The sequence below is a fragment of the Acomys minous genome, assembly GCF_964271855.1.
Source record: "Acomys minous genome assembly, chromosome: 1".
Classification (NCBI taxonomy): domain Eukaryota; kingdom Metazoa; phylum Chordata; class Mammalia; order Rodentia; family Muridae; genus Acomys; species Acomys minous.
The window spans coordinates 26007490-26024905 of record NC_140483.1 but is presented as its reverse complement, the minus strand read 5'-3'; the positions used below and the strand labels follow the sequence as shown (position 1 = coordinate 26024905).

The following is a 17416-nucleotide window of genomic DNA, read 5'->3' as shown; positions in this document are numbered from 1 at the left end:
ATTTGGCTAGATCGGAGGCTCTAATTAGTAGTGGGAACCTCAGATGTGTCCGGCCCCACCATCCTCTCTGATGACCAGCTCTCAGAGGGGTGCCAATTGTTTTTAGAAGATAGGGATGAGGTTGGGCTCTTTTGTAATGAAGGTAAGGGAATTTGTTGCTAAGGTGGGACTCTTAAGATTTTATTTCTAAGTTGTATATTCCTTGTCTACATTTGGAGAGAGAGAGAGAGAGAGAGAGAGAGAGAGAGAGGCTGTGTGTGTGTAAGACTTTTATTTAATAACAATTATAAGTTATTCCCCTTAAGACAAAGCCCAAATGCGCATATAAAAAATGATATGAACCATTTCTTACTGCTTGTATTTTCCTAGAACTTTAAACACACTGAGTGCGTTTCTAGTGCTTCTACTGTGAGTTTCTTCTCATTAAGTTCTTGATCTATGAGATCAGTCTTTCAGAGGCACGGGGTCTGGAAGCCTTTCTCTGGGATGTGCAACTCACTGGGGGAAGGCGTGAGGTCAGAAATGGGGGTAGCGCTAAATGGCTTATTTATGGAAAATAGTACCTTGTTCTTTAGAGAACTTCACATATAATGTAGGTGGGAATATTAATAACTCGATGAAATCTATATTTAGCTTAGCACAGTGCCTGGTACTGTGCATTTAATAAACATTTATTGAATGACTGATGCGTGAATGTCTCTGATGGTTTGCTCCCTTGCTTCTCTGCCAAGAGAGAAATTAATAAAGTCAAGTGGATTCATGGCTAGTTAGCTAATGCTTGATTGTGTTGGCTGACTCAGCGTTTCTTGGGTGACTGTCTGGAAATTAACATGATGACTTAGGGATGTTTACTAAATTGAAAGTGACCTTCTTTAAGCAGAATTTCAAACACTTAGTGTAATGAGAGAAATGACAATTGTACTAATTGAAGCAATATTTAATTGATGGGGAAGCCAACCTATATAATTAAAAAAAAACTATTTAAAAAAATATAAGCAAGACCCTCCCTAGATCTTAGAACATTGCTCATGAGATAAAATTAGGACATAAAAGTCTACAAAGTGATATTACTATTCACAGTGGTATACCTCTACAGGTCGGCGTCCTAGGGACACTTTATTAAGTGTGGGTCATGTGTGCTGGCAGCCTTATTCCCATGAGTGACGGTCATTGACTGACCTCCAGACCTCTCAGAATGCTCCTACTGACTTCCTACTCTCTCTTTTTGAAAACCTTTTTAATTGATTCATTTAATTTATGTATGTTTATGGTGTATATATATGTGTGGGGATACACATGCCACATGGTGCAAATGGAAGACAGAGGACAACTTGAAGGCATTCTTTCTCACCACGTGGGTCCTGGGAACTGAACTCAGGTCATCAGCCTTGGTGACAAGTGGCATTACACAGTAAGCCACCTTACCAGCCTCTTCACCTTTCTTTTACACCATTCTCTCTCTCTCTCTCTCTCTCTCTCTCTCTCTCTCTCTCCCTCCCTCCTCCCTCTCTCTCTCTCTCTCTCCCTCCTCCTTCTCTCTCTCTCTCTCCCTCCTCCTTCTCTCTCTCCCTCCTCCCTCTCTCTCTCTCTCTCCCTCCTCTCTCTCTCTCTCTCTCCCTCCTCCCTCTCTCTCTCCTCCCTCTCTCTCTCTCTCCCTCCTCTCTCTCTCTCTCTCTCTCTCTCTCTCTCTCTCTCTCTCTCTCTCTCTCTCTCTCTCTCTCTCTCTGAGTCTTCTTTTCCTCAGGGAACCATGACTCCAGGTTGCCTTAGGAAAGTGGCATCAGGCTTGGCCTTCCCTGCTTGACCCTACTATGGCAAGCACTCTCACTTACATAATCCTTGGAAGAGTAAGCCATACTAAAGGTTATTGAGTTGCAGTAACTAGCCGCATCTCACTCCCCGGAATGGTCAACCTCAGTCATTCCTTACGCAGTTTCTAAGCCTGAAGGCTCAACATTCACAGGTGCTTTGCAACTTTGGGAGAGGAGGCCTACTTTCTTACTGTGTTTATTTTGATAGCTGAGTAAATGTTGTTAGATGGCTGGCCCAGGGGGGGAGGTGGGGGGTGGGGGTGGGAGTTGGGGTGGGGGTGGAGGGTGGCTCAGTCAGTAACGCACTTGTCATGTGAGCTTGAGGACCTGAGTTTAGCCCTCAGACCCCATATTAAAAAAGCCCACAAGCACAGCACTGGGAAGGCAAAGAGAAGTGGACATCTGGGCCTTGCTGGCTGGCTAGCCTGGCATAATCAAAGTTGTGCTATGCAAGCATTCTCCCGCGGAGTTATATGCCTAGCCATCTCTCTCTTTATTTGTTTGTTTCTTTGTTTTTCTTTTCCTGTCTGTAGCTCAGGCTGGCCTTGCACCTGCAGAAGAATGCTTTGCAGGATTTCTGACCATTTCTGAAGAGCTGGGTTTAATGTGATGATGGGCTTCCTGTTAGGTGAGCACCTACTGACTGCGCCTAGTGCTCAGCCCCCACCTCATAACTGTTCTTAGAGTAAGCGTGGAGACTGCTCAGTAAATTAGCTTTCTTGTAGAGGGAAGACACTAAAGAGGAAAAACCAGTTTGTTTACTCAGAGAAGAGGTGCCAAGTCAGCTTCAGGTATTTTTACTTTCTATGTTTTAGAGGGCAAAGGCCAAGGAAATGCCCTTGTCCCAGGCGCCCCCGCCCCCCCCCCTTCATTACTTGACCAGTTGCTTCCACCTGTTTTCTGAACTCAGAGCCTCTAAACTTCGGTGCACAGGCTATGCTGGCTTCTCTTTGAGGTTCTTTACTGTTCTTTAGGCTCTTTTACTGTTGCCCTAGTAACAGAATTATTAAGCCAAGCGTTCCAGGCCTGGAGTGTGTGTTCCGCGTGAGGTAGTGTCTGTCGCATCCAGCACTTCTTTCCTTCTCACGCCCACTCCCTCACGTCAGTCCTTCTGTCCCTCACACTTAGCCTGCTGTCCTGTCCCCTCCGTGGCCACGTGCTCACCCCTCCTTGATGCGGTTTGCTCAAGGCTTTGGATTTCCTCCTTGACCATTTTCCCCATCCAGCTGGCTTTCAAAGCTCCTCAAATTTGCCCTAAACTATAACCCACTGTGCATCAGTGTTCTAAGCAGAGCAAGTCATTGCTGCAGGGGATGGCTAGGGGGTAGTCAATAAAAATTAGGAGGGAGACTCCCCAGGCCCAACAAAGCAATGTAGTATAAAGTTGAAGCATATACAATTTTATCCACACAGTGTTTCCCAATGCTCAGCATCCTATAGCTGAGTTCTTAATAAGAAAGTTTCTTAGAATTTGTTTTCCTCAAGTGCAAAAATGGAGATAATGCTAGTGATGTCATGTGAGGTTTCTTTCCCTCCTCTCAGAGAAGCTCATCTAGTGTTGGTTTAGGTTGTAGAGGTGGCTCACAGCACCGTGCCTGATGCACAAGTGTGAGGACCCCAAGTTCAGATCCTTAGGACCTGGGGAAAGCTGGGTGCAGTGGCACCACCTCTGCAACCTCAGTATCAGATAAGGGGGTCTGGGGCCGGAACAGACGTGTGCCACTGGAGTTCTGGAACTCACCTGGAGTCTTTCTGGCTATCCAGTTTAAGTGAGCTGGTTCGTTCCAGATTTACTGAGAGAGCCTGCCTCAAAAAATAAAGTGGAGACAGAGAAGTTCAGGGCTCCAAGGAAACTATCAGGGAAGGACTTAGAACCTCCAATTCCCCCACATACCAGAACCCCAGGAACACGGGCTGCAAAAGCCAGTGGTTTCCACTCCCTCTTCTTCACACAGCAGCATGTGGAGCCTTGTAGAGTCAGGGAAATCTAAGAACTCCTCCTTTCAATTGGGCAGAGCTGTGCCAGCAACCCAACTCACAAGGGTCTTTTGTTTATTTTTCTATTATTCAATTTTCATGCTGGCACCCATGGCTCATGCTGGTTTTGCTCTTTGTGTTGTGGTGGTGGTTTTGCATGTTGCTCAGTTAGGTTTTGGGACCACTGTTTCCCCACCTAGCTCCCTGTAATTCATTCTTTACTCTTTATTCAGCACATCTTATATGCCGCTTCTCTCATTGTCTTTCTCCTTTCATCCTGACTCTCTCCTTTTTCTTTAATTGTAGTCGTTCACAAATGAAACACACTTTAAAATCTGTGAACCCTAACAGTATCCCAACTTTCCCGTCCCCTCTGTTTTACTCACCTTAATTTATATCTTTTCAAAGCCCATCTAATACTTTATCTTTATCCTTACCCGCCCCACTTTCCTTCTTCTTTCTAATCATGTTCACTAAAATCCGAGTCTACTCCATACTTGGTTGTTTATCCTCCAGCAGTTCTTAAAGTAAGAAGGGCATGTTTATCCATCAACTACTATAGCATTTGCAGAGAGGCGACAGCAAGCAGCTGTGGCTGCTCTCTCAGCTAATATTCCCAATCGGAGAATAATCTAGAGCTGATAACAGACACCCTGAGCTCCAGACTGAGGAATTATTTTCTCAATTATATGCTCATCCAAGTCCCATTTCAACATTTGAACAACTTCAACTGAAGGAATATAGCTGATTAAAAAAAAATAAACCAAGCAACAAAATAACAGCAGATGCATAAATACCAACACAGTAACATTAGAAACATGAAAAAAAAAAAAACCAAGACGGCACAACTCTTCCAAAAATTATTAACCTTAAAAGAACAGCATCTACTGAGCGTCAGTTAAATGATATGTCGGAGAACTCACAATAGAGATTTTAAGTATGTGCAGACACAGACAGCTGAACAAAGTAAAGAGGGTGCTAGGTTATATATGAAAGAAGGCTTCCACACAGAGAAATCCTGAAGAAAAGCCACTCTGAAATGCAGGAAATAAAAAGCACAGTACACCAAATAAAAAACTGTGGCAAGTGTCTTCTATAGAGTCAAGGAGAAGATGGAGTTTCTGAGCTGGAAGATGAAGTGGAGGAACTGAACACAAGGACAAAGACGGAAGAAGAATAAGTTACCAGTGGGAACCTTAAGATAAACACGACACATCCTGAAAAGACCAGATCTACAGGCTACACAGTGGAAGAATCTCCTTCTAAAGGTACAGAAAACATTTTTTATTTGGTTTTTTGAGATGGGGTTTTTCTGTGTAGCTCTGGCTGTACCAGACTTGCTTTGTAGACCAGTCTGGTCTCAAACTCACAGTGATCTGTCTGCCTCTGCCTCCCGAGGGCTGGGGTTAAGAACGTGGTCCACCTCGCCTGGCTTTGTTTGTTTGTTTGTTTCAGAAAACATTTTTAAAGGTATCATACAAAAGATTTCTCAGGGTTAGGAAAAGAGATGTCAACCCACATACTAGACATTTAGGATACTACACAGAAAAACCAGAAAATACTTTTATGTCATGTTCTAATTAAACACTAAATATACAGAATAAAGTATATTGAAAATGACAATAGGGAAAATGAGGTCATATATAAAAGTGGCATCACCAGAGTAACAACAGATTATCCAACTGAAATATTAAGAGCTATAAGGACTTGATGCATTTCAAGTTCTGAAAGATAGCAACTGCCAGTCTATAATACTATAGTGAAACTACACGACCCAATGGAAGGAAAAAGAAAAACTTTCCATGATAAAAATAGACTAAAGAAATGTATGGGCTAAGCCAGTTCTATAGAAGGTACTCAAAGGAATCACACAGCCTGAAGAGGAAAAAATCCATCCATCCATGAAGCCACAGAAAGGAACAAACCATTCTAGAATGACAGAAAAAGCGGAAGAAAACCCCCACACAATAAAATGAAGAAAATGGCGGGAGTCAGAACAAAGCTTTGAAGAATAACTCTGACGAGTAAAAGTCTCAATTCCCCCATCCAACGGCACAGTCTCGAAGACTGCATTAAGAAACCAGGAACCATCCATTTGCTGCCTCCAGGAAATGTGCCTCGTCACTAAAGACAGGCACGATCTCAGGGTGATAGAACCAACCATGGCAAGCAGGTGGACCTAAGAACCAAGCAGGTGTCATGGTTCTAATATCTGACAAATAGACTTCAAACCAAAGCTAATGAGAAAGATAGTCCCTTCCTGTTGATTAAAGAAACACATCCATCAAGAGGGCATTACTAAGCATATATGCCCCAAACACAAATACTACCAGATCTAAAGTCACATTTTAGCCCCAGAAAAAAATACAGTGGATGGCTACAATATTCCCACCATTGGACAGGTCATCCCAACAAAAATTAAATTGAAATGTCTGAATTAAATTATATCTACAGAATGTTCCATATAAACACTGTAGAATACAGGTTCCCCCCTCCCCCCCCCCCCCGCCACCAGAAGCCCATGAAGCGTTCTCTAAAATAGATCATATATTAGGACATGAAGCATGACTTATCAAATGTAGGAAAGTAGAAATAAGTTCTGGTGTTCAATTTGACCATAATGGGATATGACTACAAGTCAAAGGCAAGAAAAAAAACCCCAGAGCGCACACAGCCGTGTACATTAAACAGCATAGTAACAAATGATGAATGGATTCCTGATGGACTCAAGAAAGGGAATAAAAACATTTTTCTAGAATCAAATGAAAATAAAACCAAAGCATACCAAATCCTATGGGATACAATGAAAACAGTTCAAGGGGAGGGTTTATAACTCTTGAGTGCTTACATTAAGGAATTGGAGATAAGCTGAGTGAGGCGGTGCATCTTTAATCCCAGTGAGAAGTGGAAGAAGCAGGTGGATCTCTGAGTAGCCTGGGTAGCCTGGTCTAAAGATTGAGTTCGAGTACAGCCAGGGCCACACAGAGAACCTGTCTTGAAAAAACAAAAACAAAGAGAGAGAAATAGAGACCTAAAGTAGTTTATTGATTTGAATTCCTGGAGAAGAACAAGACAATCCCAAACCAGGAGGCAGAGAAGAGTTAAAACCAGCGCAGATGCTAATAAACTGGGACTCAATGACTGGCTAAGAGTGATGGTAGACAGATCTCCGAGTTTGAGCCCAGCCTACCGCATAGATGATGGTGTGGAGAAATGAGAACCCTTATTAATTACTGGTGGGAGTGTAAAGTGGTGTGTCCTCTGTGGAAATCAGTGTGGAGACTTCTGAAAAAAAAAAAAAAGAAGCTAAAATTAAAACTACCATATGCCCCAACTATATCACTACTGGACGTGTACCCAAAGGGTTTCATATCCTACCAAAGAGACACTCGTACACTTCATGGTCATAGTTGTGCTATTTGCAGGAACTAAGAGATGGAATCAGTCTGAATGTCTTTCACCTGATGAATGGATGAAATTATGGTATATGCACACAATGGAATTTTATTCAGTTGTTAAATAAAAATGAAATTGTGGAATTCACAGGAAAATGGGTGGAGCTGGAAAACACTTCACCAAGTGAGGTAACCCAGACCCACAAAGACAATAGATGTGTGTTCTCTCTCTTATGTGGCTCCCAGCTATGAATTTTTAGATTTTTGTGTTTAACTTGGACTATCTGTAAAACTTAAGGAGCCAGAAAGAGCCCATGAAAGGGGAAGGGGACATGATGTTAATGCAGGGAGGTAGTCGTATAATGCTTGTCATATGAAATAAGTGGGGGGCACTGGGGCTAAAATTTAAGGGGGTGCATGCAGAGTGTGGGGGAGAGGAAGGGATAGAGGAGAGTTAATGAAAACTAAGGATGTATAGGAAAGCCTTACAGAAAACCATGACAGTGTAGGGAAATAAAAAAGGAAGTTACTTAAAAAAAAAAAAGGTTGGTAGGGGGTCCCCAGCATGAGTTGACAGTGCTGTTCCCAGAAGACACAGTATTAAACAAAACTCTCAGTTCTGCGTATGGGATATCTCCCTACAAGTTATTGCTTATAAGGTGGCAGAGGCCCCCAAAGTAACACAGGCTATTGTCACTGCTTTTGGTTGCGCACCATAATGAGATAATAAGACCCTATTGCTGAAGATGCCACATGCTTTGGTTGCAGGACATAGAGAAATCTGTCTCAAATTGACAGAGAACGTTGTTCTCTGCTGCTGAGCTTTCATAGTGCCAGAGATGTGACTCAGTCCTCTGAGGGAAGAGAAGACATCACTGGTCTCACCTCTGCTGGACCCTGAGTGCTTATAACACTGATGTGCCAGGCAAGTTGTGCTCACTGGTGCAGTAGTGGCACTACTGTTAACAGGGTAACTAACTTAACTGCTTTGAGGTCTGATCCACAGTGAAAAAAAAATCATGTATGGTACTGTAAATCTGCTCAAAGCCCATGGCTTGGGAGGTCATAGAACCCAGAAAGGGCCCTACTATTATTTAACCAAATGGTTATGTGTCACATTGCCCTCTAAATATTTATGATTACACTTATAGACTTGCTCTATTCTCAACCTTGATCAGAGGAATTTCTTTTTGCATCAGTTAATACAGAGGCTCACAATTGCAGAGAATGTGACTTTTGAGTAACTAAATGAGACATCTATTATCAGCCTGACTCCAGGCTCATAGAATATCACAGAAGACAGGATGGAATGGATGTATGCGATGGAGGGCCAGGAAGTGCTGTGAAATGCTGTTTTCTGCGTGTGACATGGCTGCTGCGCTCAAGACATCAGAACAGTTGTGGACATCTGCTCAAGAACTGCACGAAGTCAAGCTAGTCAAAACCTCAACATGGGTGTGTGTGTGTGTGGGGGGACTCTCACAAGCCCCATTCTCAGCTGTAATTCTCAAAGAATAATTAACATATTAAAAACAAGGAGCACGATTGAGGAAGGTACCTGATGTGGACCTCTGGCCCCACAAGCACACACGTAGTATAAGTACCTGCTTACACAGGCGCACATCCATGTGATCACGTACACAGTACCCCATCCTTTACAAGAAAAAGCAAGTAAATACATAGACAAACAAGTCTTGCCTCAGCATCTTTGAGCAAGGAGTGTTAGCTGTGAGGGTGATGGTGGAGACAGAGGAGGAAGGAACTGAGGCTGGTGAGTGGGTAGAGGCCGTGCAGAAGAGTGCAGGTGCAGAGGAGATGAGTTTAAGAGCAGATAATGACTTTGTTTTGGGGCTTACTGCATTTGACACGTCATAGCTCACTTCTATTGACTCCCTGGGTGCCAGGCACTGCATGGAGTACTTTACTTATGCCATCTTTTATATAATTCCCCACTAGCTTCTCGCAGGAAGGGCTATTAACCCCTGCTAAGGTTGAGTAACTTGCCTACAGTTACTGAGTCTCAGATCTGGGAGTCTTGAGTGGTGGTAGCACACGTTCTCACTGTTCACATGGCCTCCTTGGTATCTTTTCTTTTCTTTTTCTTTCAGCATAATATTTCTATTGATTCTTTGGGTATTTCACACAATGCATTCCAATCACACTCATTTTCTAGTCCTTGCAAGCTCACTCCCCACCCTTGTGATCGCTCCACACCCCCAAAAACCCAACCCAAACCAACCAACCAAACCGCCTCCCCCGCCCCCCCCCCAAGTCCAGTTTGTGTTATCTATGTACTCACTGGAGCATGGTCAAAATCTCAGTGGGCTGACCCTTAAATGGAACTGAGTCTTTCCCTTCCAGCACCACCCTCCCCACCCCTGCCCTCCTACCTCTTACCCCACACACTCTTCCCACCCCCCACCCCTGCCAGAAGCCATCAATGTGTAGAGCTAACTTCTGCATCCTTATCACACTTTTTAAGAGTTTTCTTGGCAGCTTCCTGCTTAGTCTGCTACTTTTTAGGGGGGGGGGGATATTGGACTGGGGGTAGGGGCTGTTACAGAAGCCTTCCGTGTCCCCTTTTCTCAACTTTGTGTCTGCAATTATTGATAACCACTGCAAAAGTAGCTTCCTTGTTCTTTTCGGTAGGTAGGAGCATGGAACATGGACTCACACATGGCTTTCGGCAACATCACAGACCACGAACAGGCCACAGTTGGCCCATGGATCCAGACTTGGCCCCCAGGGGGCAGCCTGGATCTTGGACATTACCACGGCCTTAGGTGGCAATGCAGGCCACTCACAGCAGCCTGGACCTCACCACCTTTGTGACCCACTGTGTCCCCACTTCTGCCTCTCTCCACAGAGCACATACAGCTTTATTTTTATCTTTCCCATCTCTCCATCACATATTTGTTCATCACAGTGGCTTCTGCCACCTGCTCTGTGAAGGTGGGGGACCTCCTTGGAGTCTTAAAAAATGTTTTATTTATTCTTTAGTAATTTCATGCATGTAAACAATACATCTAGATCATATGCACCTCTAATTCGTCCTTCCCACTCTCTCCTGGTACCCCCATCTTCTCCGTGCAGTTCTGCCCCCCCCCCAGTACTCCCAACATGTCCCCCTCCTCTCTTCATGTTCTCTCCTTCTTTTGTCAATGACCCTGAAAACGAAGAGACTTCTCTTGTGACACGTGTCCTCTTCACCTTGGCTCCCTGAGCTAGTGGCTCAGTCCACACACCTCTTTGTTTTCTTGCCTTACCTCAGATCTTCCCTGCGTGAGATTTCTAGTCTTGAAATGAATAAACTTCTGTGAATCTCAGTTATTTTTTTCCTGTGAACAATTTATGCAGCACAGAACTGTAGGTGTCAAGAGATGGAGTTCGCTGAGGGTAAGGCCATTTGCCACTTCTCTTAGTGCTTACAAGTGTTGGTCTAGGGCAGGGTTTATGTGTTGGATGCCCTGTGACTATTGTTTGAATAAATGACTGACTAGGTCACAGGGTGCTTGCCGTAAATTTGTCAGTCTTTCACCTTGTCTTGATTCTAGAGAGAGTTTTGTTTTTCAGTTGCCCCCCAATCTTGGCATATTTTTTTTGTGTGTGTGTGTGTGTAGATACTTTTTTGTTTTCCCATTTTTTTAAATTAAAAAAATTTTTAAAAGAGAGGGCCTTACTATACAGTCTAGACTAATTTCAAACCTGGGCTCCTCCTGCCTCAGGCTCCTAAGTTCTGAGACTATCATAGTGTGCTACCATGCCCAGCTCAGGGATGGCTTTTAAAAATACTTTAGAAGTTATTCATGCCTCGGGTATAGATCTGGGTCGTGATGTTGGTGTTAGGTGGTAGGAAACATACCAGAGTGAAAGATGAAGAGCCAGGAGGGCCAGAGAGCAGCCTAGATGACCTTTTCTCTGGGAATGGAGAGAGATGCTAAGACGTCAACTGGTGGTCAAGAACCTCGGGAATGGTCAGTTTTTAGCTGCTACTTTCTGTTCTCTGAGTAACAGTGCTCCAACATAACGTTTTAAGTGTTTTTTTTTTCCCTTACCTACCATTGCAGGTACTTACGCCCTGAATAGCCTGCATATGGATTTCAATGCCATTTTGCTAAGCTTTACCTATAAAGTGTACATTTAATACTCAGAAAACCCTTGTTCCCTCTGAAGATAAGCAGGCGAGCTATTTGCTTGAGCTCAGCATTCTGAGATAACTAAGGTAGTTGCCATAGAGAGTAAAGGGAGAACAACACATTAAATTGTATCATACTTTCTGTGTTTAGGAAATTCATTTAATTAAATATTCAGAGCCACCAGATCTGCCTAGACCTAGATACCTATTCATCTGTTGGCAGGGAGGGGAGGAAAAGCCTTCCCTAGGCAAGCTTCTGGGTGCACAGGCTTCAGCGGATCACTGTTGCCATGTGTACGGATGCTAGCCTATCTCCCGAGGCTGTACTACTGCAGGCCCTTTCCAATTTGGACCCTCCTTCTCAATCTCATTGTTTAGCTACAAAGGTGATTGATTGCTGCTTTGACCTTATTAACTATACTTCACCATTCTCTGTATACTCTGAGTTCTCTGTCTTTGTACTCTATTGGGTCCATGTGTTTCTAATTTTAAGACTTACTTCAAACTCTGTCTCTAGTTCAAATGCCAGCTCTTCTTGGAGTCTTCTATACAGAATTACCTGAAGCTTCCTTCCTTCCTTCCTTCCTTCCTTCCTTGCTTATTTATTTATTTATTTATTTATTTATTTATTTAACATCCTGGTTGTAGCCCCATCCCTCCTCACCTCCCAGTCCCCCATCCTCTATTCCTCAGAAAAAGGGATCTCCTCCTCCTATCCACCCCAGCTCATCAAGTCACATCAGGACTGAATGTGTCCTCTTCCCCTGTGGCCTAGCAAGGCAGTCCCTCTAGGGGGAAGTAATTGAAAAGCTGGCAAGAAAGTCAATGCCAAACAACCTCGGCTTCCATTACTAGAGGACCCACATGAAGCCTGAGCTGCCCATTGGCTACATCTTTGTAGGGGGCCTACATCCAGTCCATGCCAGGTCCTTGGTTGGTGCTTCTCAAATGGCCAAGAAGCACTTAAAGAAATGTTCGATGTCCTTAGTCATCAGGGAAATGCAAATCAAAATGACGCTGAGATTCCATCTTACACCCATTGGAATGGCTAAGATCAAAAACTCAAGTGACAGCACTTGCTGGTAAGGATGTGGATAAAGGGGCCCCTCCATTGCAGATGGGAGTACAAACTTATACAATCACTTTGGAAATCAATCTGGCGCTTTCTCAGAAAACTGGGAATAATTCTACCTCACGTCCCAGGTATACCACCCCTGGGCATATACCTGAAAGATACTCTACCATACAATAAGGACATTTGTTCATAATAGCCAGAAACTGGAAACAACCTAGATGTCCCTCAGCCAAAGAATGGATTTAAAAACTGTGGTACATTTACACGATGGAATATTGCTCAACTATTAAAGACAAAGAAATAATGCAATTTACAGGCAAATGGATGGAACTAGAAAAGATCATTTTTAGTGAGGTAACACAGACCCGGAAAAGCATGCTTGACAGGAGCCTAGCAGAGCTGTCCTCTGAGAGGCTCTATGCAGCAGCACCTTGAAACATGCTGAGACTCACAGCCAAACACTGGGTGAAGCACAGGGAGTGTAATGGGAACATGGGGGGGGGGGAGAGAAGAAAAGGACCTGGAGGTGACAAGAGCTCCACAAGAAGACCAACAGTTTGTATTCCCACCAGCAATGAAGGAGTGTTCCTCTCTCTCCACATCCTTGCCAGCATGTGGTGTCGCTTGAATTTTTGATCTTAGCCGTTCTAATGGGTGTAAGATGGAATCTCAGAGTCGTTTTGATTTGCATTTCTCTGATGACTAAAGATGTTGAGCATTTCTTTACAAACTAGTACAACCACTTTGGAAATCTATCTGGCACTATCTCAGAACACTGGGATTAGGGCTTCCTCAAGACTCAGCTATTCCACTCCTTGGAATATACCCAGAAGAAGCTCCAGCACACAACTGGGACATATGCTCTACCATGTTCATGGTGGCCTTATTCATAATAGCCAGAACATGGAAATAGACTAAGTGTCCCTCAGTAGAAGATTGGATAAAGAAACTGTGGTACATTTACACTATGGAACATTACGTAGCTATTAAAAACATAAGGAGTCAGAAATAGCCATGCAACCATGAAGTTAAGAACTGAGCTTTAGTCTCAGGGTTTTTGAAACCTCGCTGAGCAATCTCAGGAAAGTGCTCTGTTTTCTGCTTCCTGCTGTGGAACAAGACTCCCATAGATCTCAGGTTCTGTGGAGCCAGGCAGGGCACGCAGTGGGGCAGGACACAGCACCTATACCTCTTGTTGAAATGCTTATCCCAGCTGTCTTTTACAAATGGTTTTGTTCAAGCTAATGGCCCATGAGGATGAGAGCAGCACAGTCTGGAACTGGCCTTCAGGAGGTCATGAAGAAATCAGGGAACAGTAGCTAGGGGACAGTCATGCTTTCAGCTTCACTGGGAAGGGAACGGAAAGGTGCCTTTCCATAGCAGAAGACACTGTCATTAGAGCCCATGAGAATATCGCAATCACATAGCCTTGGGAGGGAGGGAGAAGAATCAAACAAAACAAAACCCAAATCCTACCACGTGGCGTGGTCCCCCTTTGTAGAACTGGGAAAGCTAAGGAGGCTGGGTAGGCAGTGAGGGAGATGAAAGAGCTTTATTACCAAGATGAGTGTGGCCAACCAGATGGGCCAATTAGAACACAAGGGACCAGACAGAAGGATTTTCTCTTCCTTTTTCCTTTCTTTCTTTCTTTTTTTTTTAAACTTGAAAAGGCAATTCATGCTTATGGAAATAATTCAAACACTATAAAACTTATCACTGAAAATTAAGTTTCCCATGTGCCCACTCATCTCCCTTTCCAGAAGCAGCCACTGTGGACAATTTCCACCTATGCTTCCAGAAGTATTCTAGCCGTCCTTTGCACTCCACTGTTTCAAGACGTGGCAATATATTTTAGAAACTGTTCCATGACAACGCATATATTCATTAATAACTTCTGAAAATATTTGGGTGCCTCTTGAGAGCCCAGCACTGAGTGTTCCGGGCACCGGCAGTAAGAATCAGCCTCCCCGCTCCTGCACCCCCCCCCTCGGATCCCCCGAACATTTTCTAGCGGCAGCATCAGAGAACAAACAAGTAAATGATCATTACATAACATAATGACTGAGTGAGAAGAACTGCTGAAGGAAAATAACAGCCGCGTGAGGGCAGACGTGGGGGCGGGGGTTGGGGGGGGATGCGTTTAGACAAGGTGGAAAAGGGAAGACTGCCTAGGAGATGACCCAAAAGAGGAGGCACGGTGGATAACCTTCCCAGGTAGAGGAGCATCCATAAGGGCTCTGTTTTGGTTTTCTTTCTGTTGCTATGGTGAAACACTAGCCAAAAGCAATTTAGGGGATGGTGGGGCTTATCTGGCTTCTACTACCATGTTATAGTAGATGAATGGAAGTCAGAGCAGGAACTTGAAGCAGACATGGAGTCATGCTCCTTGATGGTTTGCTCACGGGGCTCATCATTAGCTAGCTTTCTTCTACAGCTGAGGACCACGTGCTCAGGGAAAGGCGCTGCCCACTGTGGGCTGGGCTCTTCTCCATCTCTCATAAGCATGCTAATCTGATCGGGGCAGGCCCTTAATTGAGGTTTCCCCCTCTGATGACCCTAGGTTATGTTGACAGTTAAAATTACCTCGGATGGGTTTCTTGGGGGTTGGGTGCTAGTGGGGCAGGAAGGCAGACAGTGTGGCTGAGGCAGAGTGAGACAGAGAGCAGAGGTTACACAGGCAGATAGGGCACAGAGTTCATGAGGCCTAGCAGCCATGGTAAGGAGTTTGGCTTGGATTCTTAGTGAGATACAAAGGCACTGAATATTTGGGAGAGGGAATACTAGCTAATTAAAAGCTCCTCCTTGTAGAGGAATTTTAATTCAGAATATGGCTGCTCTGGCAAGAAGTCCAAAGACCTTCTAGGTCTGTGTGATCCGGTTGGGAAATAGATATGTCTTTAATCCCAGGAAACAGAGACAAGCAGATCTCTGAGTTCAAGGCCAGCCTGGTATAGAGCAAGTTTCAGGAAAAGAAAAGCTTAGGTCCAGGTGTGGTGGTACACACCTTTAATCTCAGCCCTCATGAGACAGAGGCATGCGGATCTCTGAGTTCTAGTCAGTTCTGTTCAGGCAGTTGGGTTGAATTAGTGAGTTGAGAGGCAGTGCTGTGGAGTTGAGTTCATGGCAGTTCAGTTCGTGGAATTCAAAGGCATTTTTTTCTAATAAAGTTTTTAAGTTTTTTTATGAACATTTTTATTTTTTACATATATATTTATATTATTACACTTATATACCATAAACCACCTATAGCAAGAAGAACCATGACACAATCAGGAGTTATATAAATGTTGCATTCTTAGTGTTTTGGCTATTTGTGTTTGACAGCCTTGAAGAAAACGTCTTTCCTGTCTTGGTGCATCTAAAATTCTGAATGTAAATCAATCTCCATCACATCTTGTCATTATTAACTTAAAACATCTATCTAGACATAAAAACATCTTAACCCCTAAACAACTAAGCTTTATTGTAAAACTAAGCTACCTGGTCTTCAACTCCGTAGAGACTTGAGAAGGAATAAACTTGATTACCTGTAGTATGCCGGGAGTGCAGGTTTCCAAATGCATGGTAAGCAAGTCCTCAATAGTTCCTGCCTCACGAATATGTCTGTCAGATATATTGGGTCAAAGGCATTTTTTTTAACCAGGAGAATTTTACAGACAGAGATTGAAGAGAGAACAAGCTAGACACAGGTGAAGACAGAACAAGCCAGGGAATCAGAAGAAGCCAGAAGATTAGAACAGATTCCTAGAGTTAGTTTGAGGCCAAGCAGAACAATTCAGTGAGAAACTGAGAGAAACCAGCTTGAATCAACCAGCTTGGAGAGGAGTTTGAGCCAGAACAGCTGAGTTGAACCAGCCAGCCAGAGCTCAGAAGGAACAAGAAAGGGTGAGCTTATTCAGCAGTAAGTCTCAGAGGCTGAAAGCATTCTAGGCCTAGGTTAGGTTGTACAGAGGCTTGAAGCTTCTAGGACTAGGCCTAGGTTAGCAGATGGAGGCAGTAAGCTTCCAAAACAATTATGACAGGAGAATAAAAGCTACTTTAACAAGACAAGGGCTCTTTCTGATCCAGGTGTATAAAACTCAGGTCACCTGTGTCACATCTCAGCGCCAACTTTCAGAAGCATAATAATGTCTAGGTTGGAGCACCTGGCTTAACTCTGGACTGGAGGTTGAGGCTTGGGTACCAGAGGATGGTTTAAGTGTGTGTGGGCCTGGAGGATCACCACGGTGTGAAGGAAGAGCAGGAGTGTAAAGAGACTCTATCCAGGGACTGTCTCCTGGGTCCTTTTAACATTTAGAGGTTGGGGACATGGAGGAAGAAGGGTCACTAGGAAGGACTGCTCTATGACAGGCATGAGGGAGGAGATTTCAGTCTGGGGACCCACCACAGTACGTGGAGCAAGGCCCAGAATTCTGTTTGTGGTTGCTTGCTGTTCCGTTCTGCCGCACTGGTTTTATTAAGTCTCTCTGTACATTGGTGCTTGGATTGTTACCAATCCTCTGCTGGTGAACAATGCTGTGCGTGAACGCCTCTCTCCTTATCAGTAGTTCTGAGAGAGGTGGTCGGGTGGGAACTCTTCAAAGACCTCTGTTTTCTATGGAATTAGAATAAGCACATGAATTACTGAGCTATTTAGATGTGACAATAGTGTTTGGAGAGAGAGAGAGAGAGAGAATATGAGAACAGTTTATGCATATGTAAGTGAATATTGAGAATGGGGGGGAGAAAAGCCCTTTTGAAACCATTAGTCCTGTCTATTGCTTCTATGGGTAATAATAGTAGTAATAATAATAACAATAACAATATAATAACAATAATAATAATAATAATAATAATAATAATAATAATAATAATAAAATACCTTGACAATGTCACTGTTGTAACATAGCACACTTTTGACATACTCTGTATTGTATAAAGCAGCATTCTGATTATGTTTCCCTAAAATTTACTGAGCCACACAATTTGGCTATATTTTGATTGAGGGCAGAGAGCAGATGTGGAATATGGGTTTTGCCTAGTT

General features: G+C 43.7%; 2 long non-coding RNA genes across 6 annotated transcripts in view; both read left to right on the top strand.

Annotated features, from left to right (window-relative positions):
• The window catches only part of LOC311596124, a 96427-nt gene that overhangs the window by 66690 nt on the left and 12321 nt on the right, over window positions 1-17416 (top strand). The gene's annotated exons all lie outside the window — the stretch shown is intronic.
• On the top strand, window positions 1740-8933 carry LOC311596147. The gene is made up of 4 exons (XR_014778732.1): window positions 1740-1963; window positions 2345-2439; window positions 4888-5056; window positions 7952-8933. It is a non-coding gene; the product is annotated as an uncharacterized lncRNA (long non-coding RNA).